Consider the following 13961-nt stretch of genomic DNA (forward strand, 5'->3'; position numbering starts at 1 on the left):
CAACTCCGCGTTCACAGATGACACACATTCATTTCTTATCATGTATATCTGAATAAATTAAATATATATATCCAGAGGAGAAATGCGTGTTTGTACTGGTATGGGCTTACCTTGGTCTGCAGTTTGTGGTTCAAGGAGGGGATCGTACTTGTGTTCCTGTGTCCCCCTTTTTTAAAAAAAACGGTTATATGTTCCCCCCGTTTTTCCTCAACGGGTCCAACTCCAACCTGGTCTACTCTCGGTGCATGTCAAAGTGCAGGCGGCGCAGTGGTAGTTTGGCTGAGCGGTGCACAGTGCAGCGCACACGTCACCCAAACCTCACAGGCAAGTTTCCACAGTTTCAGGCACATTTAAATACAATAAATAATCACAACAATCACTATTTAATGTAACTATCTGAATCAGCGCATAGATTGATATCTATATCTATATCGATTGTCCCGTCGCCTCTGACGTCAGATCAAAGGCTGTTGGCACACGTAATGGAAACTCAGCCTGACTGAATGAACACAGATGGAACCAGGGACGGACTGGGACTAAAAATGTGATGATCCGCTTTATTTATTTATTTACTGATTGACAAGAAGTGTTGAGGACATGTCACACATCTATTGAAAATAGACTTATGTGTAATCTTGAGAGAAACAGCAGAACTCGCTCCCTTGCAGCTCTCAGACAGTTTTCTTTGTTTGATACGTCAGGTAATGATGGAGCTGTCCATCATACTGACGCAGGATGTCCTATGGAAGCGGGGAACATAGGTACGGCCCCTTCAAGGATGTCATATATGCCTCGATCTCAGTTATCTGCTCATCGCAGAACGTCAGCTGTACTTTCTGTTCAGTGGCTTCAAATGTCATTCTGCGCTTCCGTTGAGTCTGCGCTTTCTCTTTAGCCACGCTGACAACCCCTGACAAGTGCAAAATCCTCATTTAAATAGGGCGGGATTAACCACCTCTGCGCCTGTAGTCAATTGCAGCCGCAATCTAAGTAGGTCACCTGCAAAACGCAAACCAGCAGCAGGCGCGATCTTTAAGCTTGCGCACAAAATGTAGCGATCTCTGTTTGGAATCTTAGTAAATCAGGCCTTGAATATTTACTGTGTTATGGATTTAAATAAGCCTGAACAACTGGAGGCCCACGTGTGTCAAATTATCATCCAGCCATTATCTGCCGCTTTATCCTCCACCCCGTGAGAGTCGCGGGGCTGACAGTCACAACAGCGAGCTACGCTGATGCTAATCGAAAATTAGCATTAGCTTACCCTTGGAAACAGGTTCGCCAAGTTAGCCGCGTATGTGCTCGCGTATTGGTGAACCTCGTCGTTCCAGTACAACACCATGTTCTACGTTGAAACGCGTCTCACCCACCGTGAGGACAGCCTCTTCACTCCCACCTCCCCGCTCCAAACAGCGCAGCCGCTGCTGATGAGCCGCTGCCTGCCTGGTGTAGCGTGATAAATCATCGAAAGTGCAGCATGATAAAGCAGAGAAAATTAAAATTCCTCCAAAAAATTAAACTCAAGGATGCACGCCATCGGGCCATGCTCAACCCAAAGCCCAAATCTTAGGGCAATCTGACTAATGGTCAGCGAGATATGCCTGTTACAGACACAGAGGCGCAACTTGCTTTATAGATAGATTTTGTCCTGACCTACTCACATCATACGCTACAGACTGAAGAAAAGACAAACAAATCTGAACTAATATCACACCGTAATCATTTGAAATATGTTATTGTAAATTATGTAAAACAAGATGGAGCATTAACACATTAAACATAACGTATTATTATTATTATAATAACCAACCATTTTTTTCAAAAATGGCTCAACTGTGTGGCAGACGTGACAATGATGTCAACATTTCTTTTTACTGCACGGTTTCCTGTGCCGAGTAAAGAAAATTCATAGTGTTGGTATATTAATCTTATGTTCCTCGTATGTTATGCAGTGTTTCTTGACGGTGAGAGCTGATTGTACTGTACGAGCTGTAATGAAGTCTTTAATGGAGAGGGGGCTGTAAGAGTGTGTCTCTTCCAGATGTTATGCTAAATAAAACTGCCTTGATGTGCGTTTAATCAGCTCTCTGTGGCCTCGTCTTTTGATCTCTGCGGCGAAGCTTTAAATATATATACGAGGAAGTGGTGTGTAGTGTGTGTGTGTGTGAGAGAGAGAGAGAGAGAGAGAGAGAGAGGAGAATGTGGCTCTGCAGCATGATTGTGAGGAGAAAATAAGGAAGATGCAAAATGCAGCAATATAAGAACATGAATATTTTCAAAACCAGTGATTTCACTTGACAGGACGGGTACAAGGGTGAAGGTATTACACTAATTACCTCCTAGGCGCCACCATTTGAGACCCCCCCATACAACGGGGGGAGGGTGGCGTCTGCCGGTCATGTGACTCCTGAGGTTGTATCATGTCCCCCTTTGTCCCACTGCCACTGTAAGAGCCGCACATCATGTGAGTAGCTGCTATAAATAAACACAATCTATTAAAACATAAACGTAAGATGTGTATTTTATCTATTTAACCCTAACTTTTCCAGAAAGTCACTTTTGGCGCTTTCCTCCATACAGTTCTAGATCTACGTGACTCCAGGGTTTGTCACGTCGTTTTCTAGATGATGTCGTCATGGCACGGCTGCACAAAACTGCACAAACACACAAACTAGTGACGGGCAGAGCAGTTGTTTTTGGTGCAAGTGAATCACCATCAGTGGTTAGCACTCTTGCCTTTGCAGCAAGAAGACCCAGCTTCACGACCCAGTCAGAACAAGGGTCTTTCTGCATGGAGTTTGTATGTTCTCCCCGTGTTTGCATTGGTGTTCTCCGTTTTACTCACACAGTCCAAAAATGTGCAGCTTTGGGGATTAGGTCATTTGGACAACCTGAATTGACCTTGAGGGTGGATGGTTGTTTGTCTCTGTGTCCCTGTGGTGGACTGGTGACCCCTCCACAGTGTACCTTGCCTTTCGCCTGGTCTTTCAGCTGAGATTTGCACCAGCGACCCCCACGTGGTGGATAAAGCGGTAGAAGATGAGTGAGTGAGAATCTGACTGGAGCACAGACTGAACTGAAATACCACTGAACGGGTTGTGAATCGGCTCATGATCGCCGGCTTTCAGCAGTGCTGTCGCTAAGTACACCAGACTCCTCTGTTAAATATTTTTGACACTTCCTTTGCTAGATATTGGAGATTAATGCAAGTTGTCAGGGATTTTTTAAAGAGTGACGACACTCTGTGACCAATCAGTGGCCTGACTGCAGTTCAGTTGAAATTATTGAACTGCAGTGAAGACATAAAGTGTAGATTGGAAAGACACAAATTATTGTATGACTTGTTACCATTAAACTGCTATATTTTACCAGATGGAGAGAAAAAAATTAAAATCAGCTAAATATACAAACCACCGAAACAAAATTGGCAACAATAATCAGCCCTGATTTCTAAAAAAAATCTCCTCTTGTTTGACCTCCAGTAAGTTTAGACTAAACCCTGTTGAATCTAAACTGTCAGAAAATAATAATCCTCCAGTTATGTGATGAACACCCGTGTATTATGTTCACCCACTTCCCTTAATATGGAGCAGCTTATGTTTTGAGTGTGTTAGCATAACAATAACAACAATAACAACAGACACAGAGACAGGGAGGCTGATATTAAACCTGTTTAAACCCAGTGAAAACACAAGAAGGAAGCGTTTCATCTGCCACCAAAGAGGAACAGTGTGGTTCTTCTTCTTCTCTTTCTCCACTCATCTGATGCAGGTTATCATGACTGTGACACAAACTTGGAATGAAACACTTCTGGGTTTTTTTTTCACACAAAAAAAGGATGTGTTCGCGGCATAGTTTGACAAACTACAGATGTCCCTCTGCAATGATGTTTAAAAATGTTTTTTTATTTTTTTATCCCTTTTTAAACTTCTCCCCCCCCAAGTGGAGTTCCTCTCTCTCCTCTCTGTGAGATGTTGCAGACCTCCTCATCTCAATTCTATCCATCTGTCATGCGCGCAAGACTCTGAAACACAGAAGCGACGCCGATAAAAGGCGCCTTTTCTCTTTCTCACTTGCGTTTCCTCTTAAAAAAACAAGTTTTTTCCCCTTTTGTCTGGTGATTGCGTAGGAAAACAACACACACACACACACACATGGCTCGTCTATGTTGTCTCAGCCCACGCTGGTTTTGTAGTTAGTGTGAAATGAGGACCAGAAAGTGTCAGTCTGTCTGTCTGTCTCTGTCTGTCTGTCTCGCCTCCATTTCAACACTTTGATTTTTCCGTGATGAGGGGGAAATCCTTCAACAGTGTTTCCAAAACCCTCAAAATAATGATGCTTCTTAAATATTGAAAGATGATTCCTTTGTTATATGGAAACCAGAAAACACTTACATGTAAGAAGCTGAAAAAGGACTCAAACTAATAACTCAATTCTCAAAATAGTTGATGATTCATTTAGTTATTGATTAATAACCTATGAATGGAATAATCACGGCAGCTGCTGTATTTTAACCAAAAATGCACTATACTTTTATATTTCTGCTTTGTTTTCTTCTTTCTAGTTTTTCCTAGTACTATTTTTGCTTAAAATTGCTTATTTTATATCATTTTACTTTATGTTTTTGTTATTTATTGACGTCTGAACCATTTTGCAGTGAATGGTTACAGTGTCAGGAACAGCCCCCTGAACTTTGGATTTCCAACACGGGAACTTTGGGATTACTCCAAACAAACACTTTTATTTTCTGAATAATTGTCTCACAGTATTGTTTAATTTTCGAACCGCAGAGCAGTGGCTTCAAACTCAAATGACTAATATTCCTCCATGATATCGCAAGTTAGATACTCATCTTGATGATATCTCACAGAATTTAAAAGTGTAAAAAACACAGTAATGATGCAAAAATATATCTATTAATATCAAAAACAGATGAATTAACCCTAACCCCCAGATCCCTCAAACATTATTGAAAGTGGTGATCAGCAGTCACATGTCTAGTGTGAGCGGGTCATGAGATCCTCAGCTAATATGATAAATAAAAAACCCACTATTCATAAGGAGAAGTTGAAAAGTGGGTCAGATTAGAACATGTGATGCTGGACATTTTTCTCTTCGGGCAGCAGAACAATTCTTCTGTTGTAGAGTCAGACTGACTAAGAATTTCCCCGACATATAATAAACATCATATTACTACATATTGAACCCTTGATATTCGGCTTTTGTTGAATAATCGTCCGGCTTTATTTAATTTATTTAAAGATTTTACACCTTTTTCTGCAGCGGAAGCAGTTAATCTATTAATCGAGAAAATAATCAGCCGATTAATCAGTTCTGAAGCATAATAACAACTAGGGGGCGACAAGGAGTTATTTATAAATGGGGGAGGAGTCTGCTATAACAAGCGTCAGGCGTGGGCAAAGATAATTTGAATGCAGTAGCTGGTGTTTAACTAGAGAGGGCAGTAGACACACTGATTTTTATTGTATAATTTCAATACTTTTTTTGCACCTGGATCAACAAATACACTTAACTAGATGCACACATACACCAGTTTACATCAGGGAAAAGTGTTTCTTTAAAGCGGAACTAGACCGGAAGTTCCAATTAACGCTGTTTTTTTGTGTGTATCTGCGTCATTACCTTGTTTAAGAAGCCTTGAAGGTCCTAAACAAACAGTTCAGCCACTGCTGAGAACGATGTGTTTTATTGTAATCTCGGGCTCAGTGAGATCTCTGAAAAAACCCGGTCCGGTTACGTAAACACTGGTTCTAGAATAGCGTCCGTTGTGGAGGTGTTTCACGAGCGACAGTGTCTTCTGTCTCTGGGTCTGACTCTGGGTCAAAGGTCATAAAAGGGACTGCGGCGGGGAGTCGTGAAGAAGCTATTTTTAAACACTGTTAAAACAATGTTTTGATAATGAGGAGCAGTGCATCCACCGTTCCAGAGGGGGGAGCGGGTGTGCTGATATGTCACTTCTGGGTTGAGAGATTTGAGTCTCAAATCTCGTGGCTGGGAAACAGCATCAGAAAAGAGGATTTATTTCGGCTCGTTTACAGCAACTAGGAGGTTTTTGACCATAAAAACAAGTTAATGTATGTAAGTAGACCTCCATAACTAACATATATGTGCAACAGGACCACTCTATGTGAGCTTTAAGGGTTTAGTGCCACTTAAATGTTAAACATGTGACAGCTGTACCTCCTTATCGTCTCATGTTTTTGGCACAGGCTTTATCGCCAATCTTGTTGCCATTGTTGCGTGGAACAAGAGATAAGAGCAGTGAAGAGCCCAAAAGATAAGCTGAGTGAGTCATAACTGAGGATGCAAGAGTTGCCCTTGTTTTTATTTTGCTCCACCGAATAGGAGCGTCAATGGTGCATGCAGTGTTTAGTCTGTGCCGAGGTCATTTTGAAGGAGCGGGGGGCGATGCAGCTCCTCCTCCTCTGCTACAGTGATACTGGAAACATGAACGCTTTTGTCCTGGAAAGTGAGGGTGGACAATCAATGGTGTTGCTGTGCTTTGTGTGAAACAGATTTCACACACATAGCCGCGGGGCTTGGAGACAGCCATCGTGGCAGAGGGACGGACACGCTGCCATTACCTGCCAGCAGACAGTTCATGGCTGTGTTTTCTGTGCTCACACAGCTTGGAGCAGCTTGCTGCAGGCTTGTCTTCACAGGCAGAATGATATTTTCCACCTATGGTCCCAGCTCCACTCGACTTGCCTTGGCACAGCACAGCACGATTAGGTTGGTTTTCCACTACAAAATAGTACCTACTCATCGTGGGCTGATCACTGCACGGCTGCATGAAACTGCCGTGACTTTGTTTTGCAGGCGACACCCACAAACTATTGACTAGTGACTTGTAAAGCAGTTGTTTTCAGTGAAACTGAATCATTAGAATCAGTTAATTAAACGTTTTGATTCATTAACCCTCACCTCTGCAAGCTTGGAACCTCGCCAGAGCAGGTTCTAAAAAAAGTATGCTAGTGGAAACACAACTTAATCATGCTGTGCCGAAGCAAGGTGTGTTGAGCTGGGGGAAACACGCCATATGTTAAAACCTATATAACGAAGCTATAATAATATAATGTGCAATATAGAATGAGCTTATCTCCCCTTTTTCAGCACAACTCTATAGGCAATCTACGGAGCCCCTAAAGAAAAAAAAAAGAAAAAAGAAACGTTTCGAGTGCTCACCAGACACTTTCACGTGCTCACTAGATACTGTTAGAGGCTAAGCTAAGCTAACCAACTATGTGTGTCCGTGCCTGTGACACGCTGCAGTAAGCAATCCAACGCGCTGATTTTCCCAGTTGTCTCAAAGCATTTGCCATAGTGTTGGCAGAAAAGGCGCACAGGAAATGTAGGAGCGGCTGGCGTTTGTAACTGTTCATGAATGAAATTAACAACACGATCCAAAGTGATGTTTCCCTTGCGCCGAAACAGACTCCAAAGGCTTCAAAATACGCAACCTGACTGTGAGCTAGCTGAAAGTAGAGTCCCAGGCTAAAATATAGCCGAACTAACTCCTGTAGCTACTGTCATTTTCACACAGAACACAAACCGAAATGACTGCAGTGGATGATCTCACGGACATCATGCCCGCATGCAATTACTTTCTGATGAGCACGAGAAAGTATTGTTAAAAACGCCAATCCGGCAGTTCCCCAAAGCGCAGTAAAAGCACCGCTAACTCCTTTGCTTGGGTTAGCTCGTTCGGGAACAACACAACAACTACGGGACTCCGTCTGCGTTGAACACAGCACTTTATTTCATTACTGCAGGGTGATGCACAGCCTCTCTGGGTACAATGAGACTCTCTTGTAAAGGGGAGAACGTAACCAAGCAACAGTATGAAGCGTGACAGTCTCTCGCTGCGCGAAACGATCACATGAGCATGCGAAAGTATCTGGTGAGCACAAGAAACGATCACGTGAGCACTCGAAAGTATCTGGTGAGCACGAGAACGTATCTGGTGAGCACAAGAAACTATCACGTGAGCACAAGAAAGTATCTGGTGAGCACGAGAAAGTATCTGGTGAGCACGCGAAAGTATCTGGTGAGCACAAGAAAGTATCTGGTGAGCACGAGAAAGTATCTGGTGATCACGCAAAAGTATCTGGTGAGCACGTGAAAGATCACATGAGCACGCAAAAGTATCTGGTGAGCACACAAAAGTATCTGGTGAGCACAAGAAAGTATCTGGTGAGCACGCGAAACAATCACGTGAGCACTCGAAATGTTCTTTTGTTGTTTTTTTCTCCATGTCCCTTTAGGGGTCCCGTAGCAATCTGATGAAATTATGTATATATTTTTTTCATTTTCACGAACTATATAAACACACCTGAGTAAAAAATTGTTACACAATAAACACTACTTATGCAATGCAAAATAATCATAACTTTGACTCAACAACACATAAGAAGATGACAAAAAACACATTTTGTAAAAGCCTGAAGATGTGACCTGTAAAGACACACACCCTGGATGTAGTTGTGTATTATTCAATTTACCAAGAGTGCACCTGTGGCACAGATGCAAAAATGTTTTTTCTTAATTTAATTAAATTCACTTCAATTCAGTTTTATTTGTACAGTGCCAAATCATAACTTACATCATCTCAAGGCACTGTACATAGACAATATCATGCAGAGCAGAGAAACCCAACAATTCACACAATGAGAAAACACACGGCGTCAGTGGAGAGAAAAAACTCTCTTTTAACAGAAGAAGAAATCTCTGACAGAACCGGACTTAAAGATGTGCAGCATCTGCCTCGACAGGTTGGGGAGAAAGGAAAAATCGGGGACAGAGGAGAGCCTTTTGGAGCTCACACGACCAGCATGACACAGGACGTGACCTCATTTCTGGCGTCCGCTCAGCATACTACGGCGACTACAAACCTAGCTTCATCAAGGGGGGTGCTGTGCCTATCTTAGCTGAAATTTGGCGATAGACGGGGTACACCCAGGACAGTTCGCCAGTCCATTGCAGGGCCTTGATGATGACATGTATGATAATAATAATAATAGTAGTAGTAGTAGCCTCGTAACTGGATCTGGATGCTGTAACCTGCAAGATGATGACACAGAGAGAGAGAGGACACAAACTAGGGAGAGAAAGAACAAGGTTAATGACAGTGAAGTCATATTCATACCCCGAGTGTGAGAGAGTGAGTGTGAGTGCACCACAGGAATTCCCCCCTGCAGTCTAGGTCTATAGCAGCATAACTGAAGAGATGATCCGGGTGAGCCCGCTCTAACTATGAGCTTTATCAGAAAGGAAGTTTTAAGTTTTAAGAATTTAAATTCTATGTATTTTCTTGATTCCTGTTTTTACTCAGGATGGCAGGGTGATACCACTTTTTTCTGTCTGATACGATACCGATATTAGTCTCATACAGTCATTTATGATAGACTCATTTATGAACGTATGAAGCTGTTAACAACACTAGCTAATATTTGTCATGTCATTGTCACGGGCTGCAACTCGAGTCCATCATTTTCTTGATTAATTGAGTACTTTTTTGCCCGTAATATGTCAGAAAATGTTGATTCTCAAATTTCCACAAACCAAAAAACGATTCAGTTGAATTATTTATTGATGTTATATGGCGCAAAGAAACAGGGAAATATTTACATTTAATTTAGCGGTGTCACAGAGACCGGTGGCCAGAGCGGCAGAGGGACACGCTGCCACCACCTGCCAGCAGACACAGTCCACCGCTGTGTTTTCTGTGCTGACACAGCACGAAGCTGCGAAAAGGAGGGTAAAAAAACCCAGGCTCGTGTGTGCAGAGACAGAGTCCACTGTCACAGCTCTCAGTGTCAGTGTCCGACACCAGGACGTAGAGTCAGACTCTGCTGAAAAAAGGGCTTGAGAAACAGTTGTGGGTGTGAAACAGTTCCACATGTTTCGTTTCAGTCATTTCCTGAGAACTGAAGCTGCTGTGGCAGCAGTGGTGAAATACTCTGGTGATAATAGTTGAGCGGTGTTTTCTCCCGTGTGGACGACGTGTCAACACTTGACTTAGGGGGTTAGCTTTTCTGACTACAATGCTGCACTTTTTCCGCATGGAATTTTTCCGACTTCTCTGTCATTATTTCCCTTGAGAAATGCTTGCACTTCTTTAAAAACAAGTTGTAAAACTAATATATTTTGTTTACAAGCCCCTGTCGGGACTCCTCAGGCCGTCTGTGGCCCAGGGAGGAAGAAATATAGAAAAACAGGAATAAGGTAGAAGGAAAGTCAGTGGTTGTTACAGTGTCGTTCATGTGTAGCTGCAGGAAAGGAACAGTTTAAACGGTTGAGTGTTTTTCTGCTATGGTTGAGACGAGGCTGAGTCATCATCATCATCACCACCCAGTCCCTCAGAAGTTATTTTTGATTTACTGCTGCCAAAAATTCATATTGTAATCTAGAATAAAAGGCCTCAGAGGAGATTTTGGTCCAGTTTGACTCCTTAATAACTCCTCACAGGGGCATTTATTTTGCAGATATGCACCAATATGCCAATAAGCAGGGGAAAAAAGTGACATTCAGTTCAAATGTTATCTGCTGCAGAGGCAAATGCAGCAAATGTTGAATGAAAAGCAGTACTTTTACTTGTTAGGCAGGGTGTGGGCCAGGGGGAAACGTAGGGCGATGTCGCACCAGTGTGATGACAATGAACAACGAAATTGAGGAAACACAAAATAAAATACGTACCAAACCAAACTGTTCCACTCGATGAAAAACACAGCTTTAAAAGCCTTATGCCGTGTTCACACACCGCTCCATGCCAATCGTGTCTATCGTGTTGCAGGATTGTCAGATTGAGGTCAGATTATACAAGTGCAACAGACAGTTTGAAGTAATTACACAGTTGTCAAGCAGAGGGCACTGTGAATGCAGCTTGGCCTGAATCTATGCCCTCTTTTCTTCAGAAGAAAACAGCAAATGTGTTGTTTTCATGGATGTATTTTATGAACTGGATAGAGCACCGCCCCTTTGCTTCCGTTCATTCCTATGAAGCTGCTCACCCAGCGCATATGCCAAAAAAGTTTTTGACTTACTCGTTTATTTCCGGGTTTTGGGGCCCATAGAGCATGCGCAGTAGTGTCACTACCATATAAAGATCTATAAAAGCCCGTGTCCATGTCTCGAGGTGTCCTGTGGACACTTTTACAGGCGTCTCTTTTACTATTGCGGTCAATGGGAAAATTGCTTTTGTGCTCCATGGGGTTTTCTGTTGCAGTACCCATAGTGGCCACCATGTAAAAATTGTCTTCAAGGCAGAGGGGGTGGAGCTCTATCCAGTTCATATTATACATCCATGTTTGTTTTGCAGTGACAATGAAAGACACAAACAATCTAATCTGTATGAAAACTACATAACGACGTAACAAACTAATTTGCATAGTCACGTGAGACTTTCCAGATTTGTGCAGAGGATACAAGAAATGGATCATATTATAAATTGATGTAAGGTTTTTTTCTCTTGGCTCTTTCAAACGCAGATTAATATGAATCATAAAGTCTGTTTTTGTGTTTGTTTTATTCTATTTCTTTTTACCCAGCCCCTTTTAAAACTTAAGTGGACGTCTGAAAGCAGTTTGTGACTCATCCTGCTCACCGTTAACGACGCGTTAATTGCCGTGTGCGACACAGGAAAGAGCAAATCACAGCCAGCACAGGCTTTTTGTGATGGATTACTTTGTAGAGCGTTTCTTAAGTCCGAGCAGATGAATTCCTCATCATGGAAGAAAAGGCCCAGTGTCCTGTGTCAAAGGAGGGAGGAAGTCATTAAACTTAACTTCAAATGGAAAATGTGTAAGAGTTATAATCGTTTTTTTGTTGTTTTTTTTAATCCAAACTCTTCAGATGTAGTTTTGTTGTGAATACATAGCGTCTTGTATGTGCAGGTGAGGGACAGATGGTGAACGACATGTCACAGGATGTTTCAGACCACAAACAGCTCAGCGACACTGAGTCAACGTGTTTCAGTGGAAACGAGATAAGCTCACAAATGTTTTCAAGGTCGGCCACCGCTCTCACCTCAAAGCAAAAATGTTTATGGGAAATGATGATGGCACGTTGTCCGTATCAAATCAAGTCTCTGTCCAGGTTTAGGTCCAGTGTGTTGAGTGTTCAGTGTTAACAGTGTTGACGGGTAATGACTGGCGATGTAATGGGACAGTGTTGCCACGGTCTTTGGTGAGCAGATGGTCTGCTAATTGGAGCTTATCAGGTGTTTGTGATGGAGGGGAGAAGAAAAAAACCACCTGAGGCTTTTGTGCATCTGCCAGGTCTGTGATGAAGAGGTGAACATCAGCTTTTTGGGGATTAGGAGAAAGAGTCACCTTTCAATCCTTTTTCAGAAAGAATGCTCTACTAGTCCATTTGAAGCTGTATACACCAAATATATTTAACATGTGTAGAGCTGCAACTAACCTTTGTTTTCATAATCTATTTATCTGTAGATTGTTTTCTTATTATTTCTATGTCAGAAAATCAGTGTGGAAAATGTTTTCAGATGTCTTGTTTTGTTCACACACTAAAATCTTTCAGTTTTAATGATTTTCTTTGTCACAAACCTGATAGTATTTACACTCAGTATCGGACTGAAGAGAAGGGCCACCAGTTTAGATCTGGTGAATTGATTATTAACCGATTACTAAATCAAACTATTTTGATAATCGATTAATCAGTTTGACGCTTTTTTTCATGATTAAAACAAGATTTCTGTTTCTGTTGTTTTAGCTTCTTGAATGTGAATATTTTCTTTGTTTCTTTGCTCCAGATAACAAAGAAATCATTTAAACTCAATCATTTTGGTTTGCGGACAAAACAAGACATTTGAGAACATAGTCATTTCCAGGTTTGACAAACACTGATCAACGTTTTATGACATTTTATGGACCAAACAATTAATAGGATTAAAACAAATTAATTGTCCAACTGGACTCTAAATTGACCATAGTTCTGAATGGATGTTCGTCTCCGTATGTTGTCCCTGTTATGGACTTGTGACCTGTCCAGGGTGTAACCTCACCTTTTGGGTCCAGCCTCTCTGTGACCTTTAGGTGGACGATATAGCAGTAGAAAAGTTAATAAATGAATAACAGTAAAAATAATAACTAACGAGGTAGTAATTAACTGCAACTAACAATTATTTTCTTGATTAATTGAGTGCTTGTTTGGTCCCTAAAATGTCATAAAATGTTGTAAAATGTTGATATGTCTTTCCCAAAACCTGGAAATGATGATTTGATGATGATGATGAACGTCTTATTTTGTCCACAATCAAAAAAACATTCAGTTTTAATGATTTCTTTGTGAAATGGAGAAATATATATATATATATATATATTTATATATTCCCATGGAATAAGCTTGGGGAAAAAAAACAATGAAACTGATTTGTCGATAGTTGATAGTTGATAGATGATCGATAGTTGTTGATGATTAATTCTCATTATCTAAGCAACAAAATTGCAATAAAAACAACATTATTCAGTCCAAAAAATTAATAATAAGCCAGATAAATCAATAGCAGTGTGACTGCTGTCTCATCCTGTCGACATGTAAACGTGCATTAAAAGAGCATTTCTGCATCATCACTTTTTTAGGCTGGACGGAAGATCGTGTTTGATGATAGTGATCGAGTACACGTTCTTCAGGGATTTCCTGTCTTTTGTTTGGTTCCTTGGTCTCTTCGCGGCTCTGGTTTTTGTCTCATCTGTCCGTTCTTTCATCACCTTGTCTCACTGCATGTCTTTCGCGTCACAGTGCTGTTTGCCTACACCTACACACTTTGACATTTGTCTGTGCAGCTCAAATTGGCAGTCAAGAAGTGATCTTTTTTTTGAAGTAAATAATATAATATAGAAATTCACTATAATTATTCTTATTTTTTCCAATATCTGTTTAAATTAAGTAATAATCAAACCACTTCAACAGTTTAAAGTGAT

Source organism: Microchirus variegatus, assembly GCF_963457635.1.
Source record: "Microchirus variegatus genome assembly, chromosome: 10".
Taxonomy (NCBI): domain Eukaryota; kingdom Metazoa; phylum Chordata; class Actinopteri; order Pleuronectiformes; family Soleidae; genus Microchirus; species Microchirus variegatus.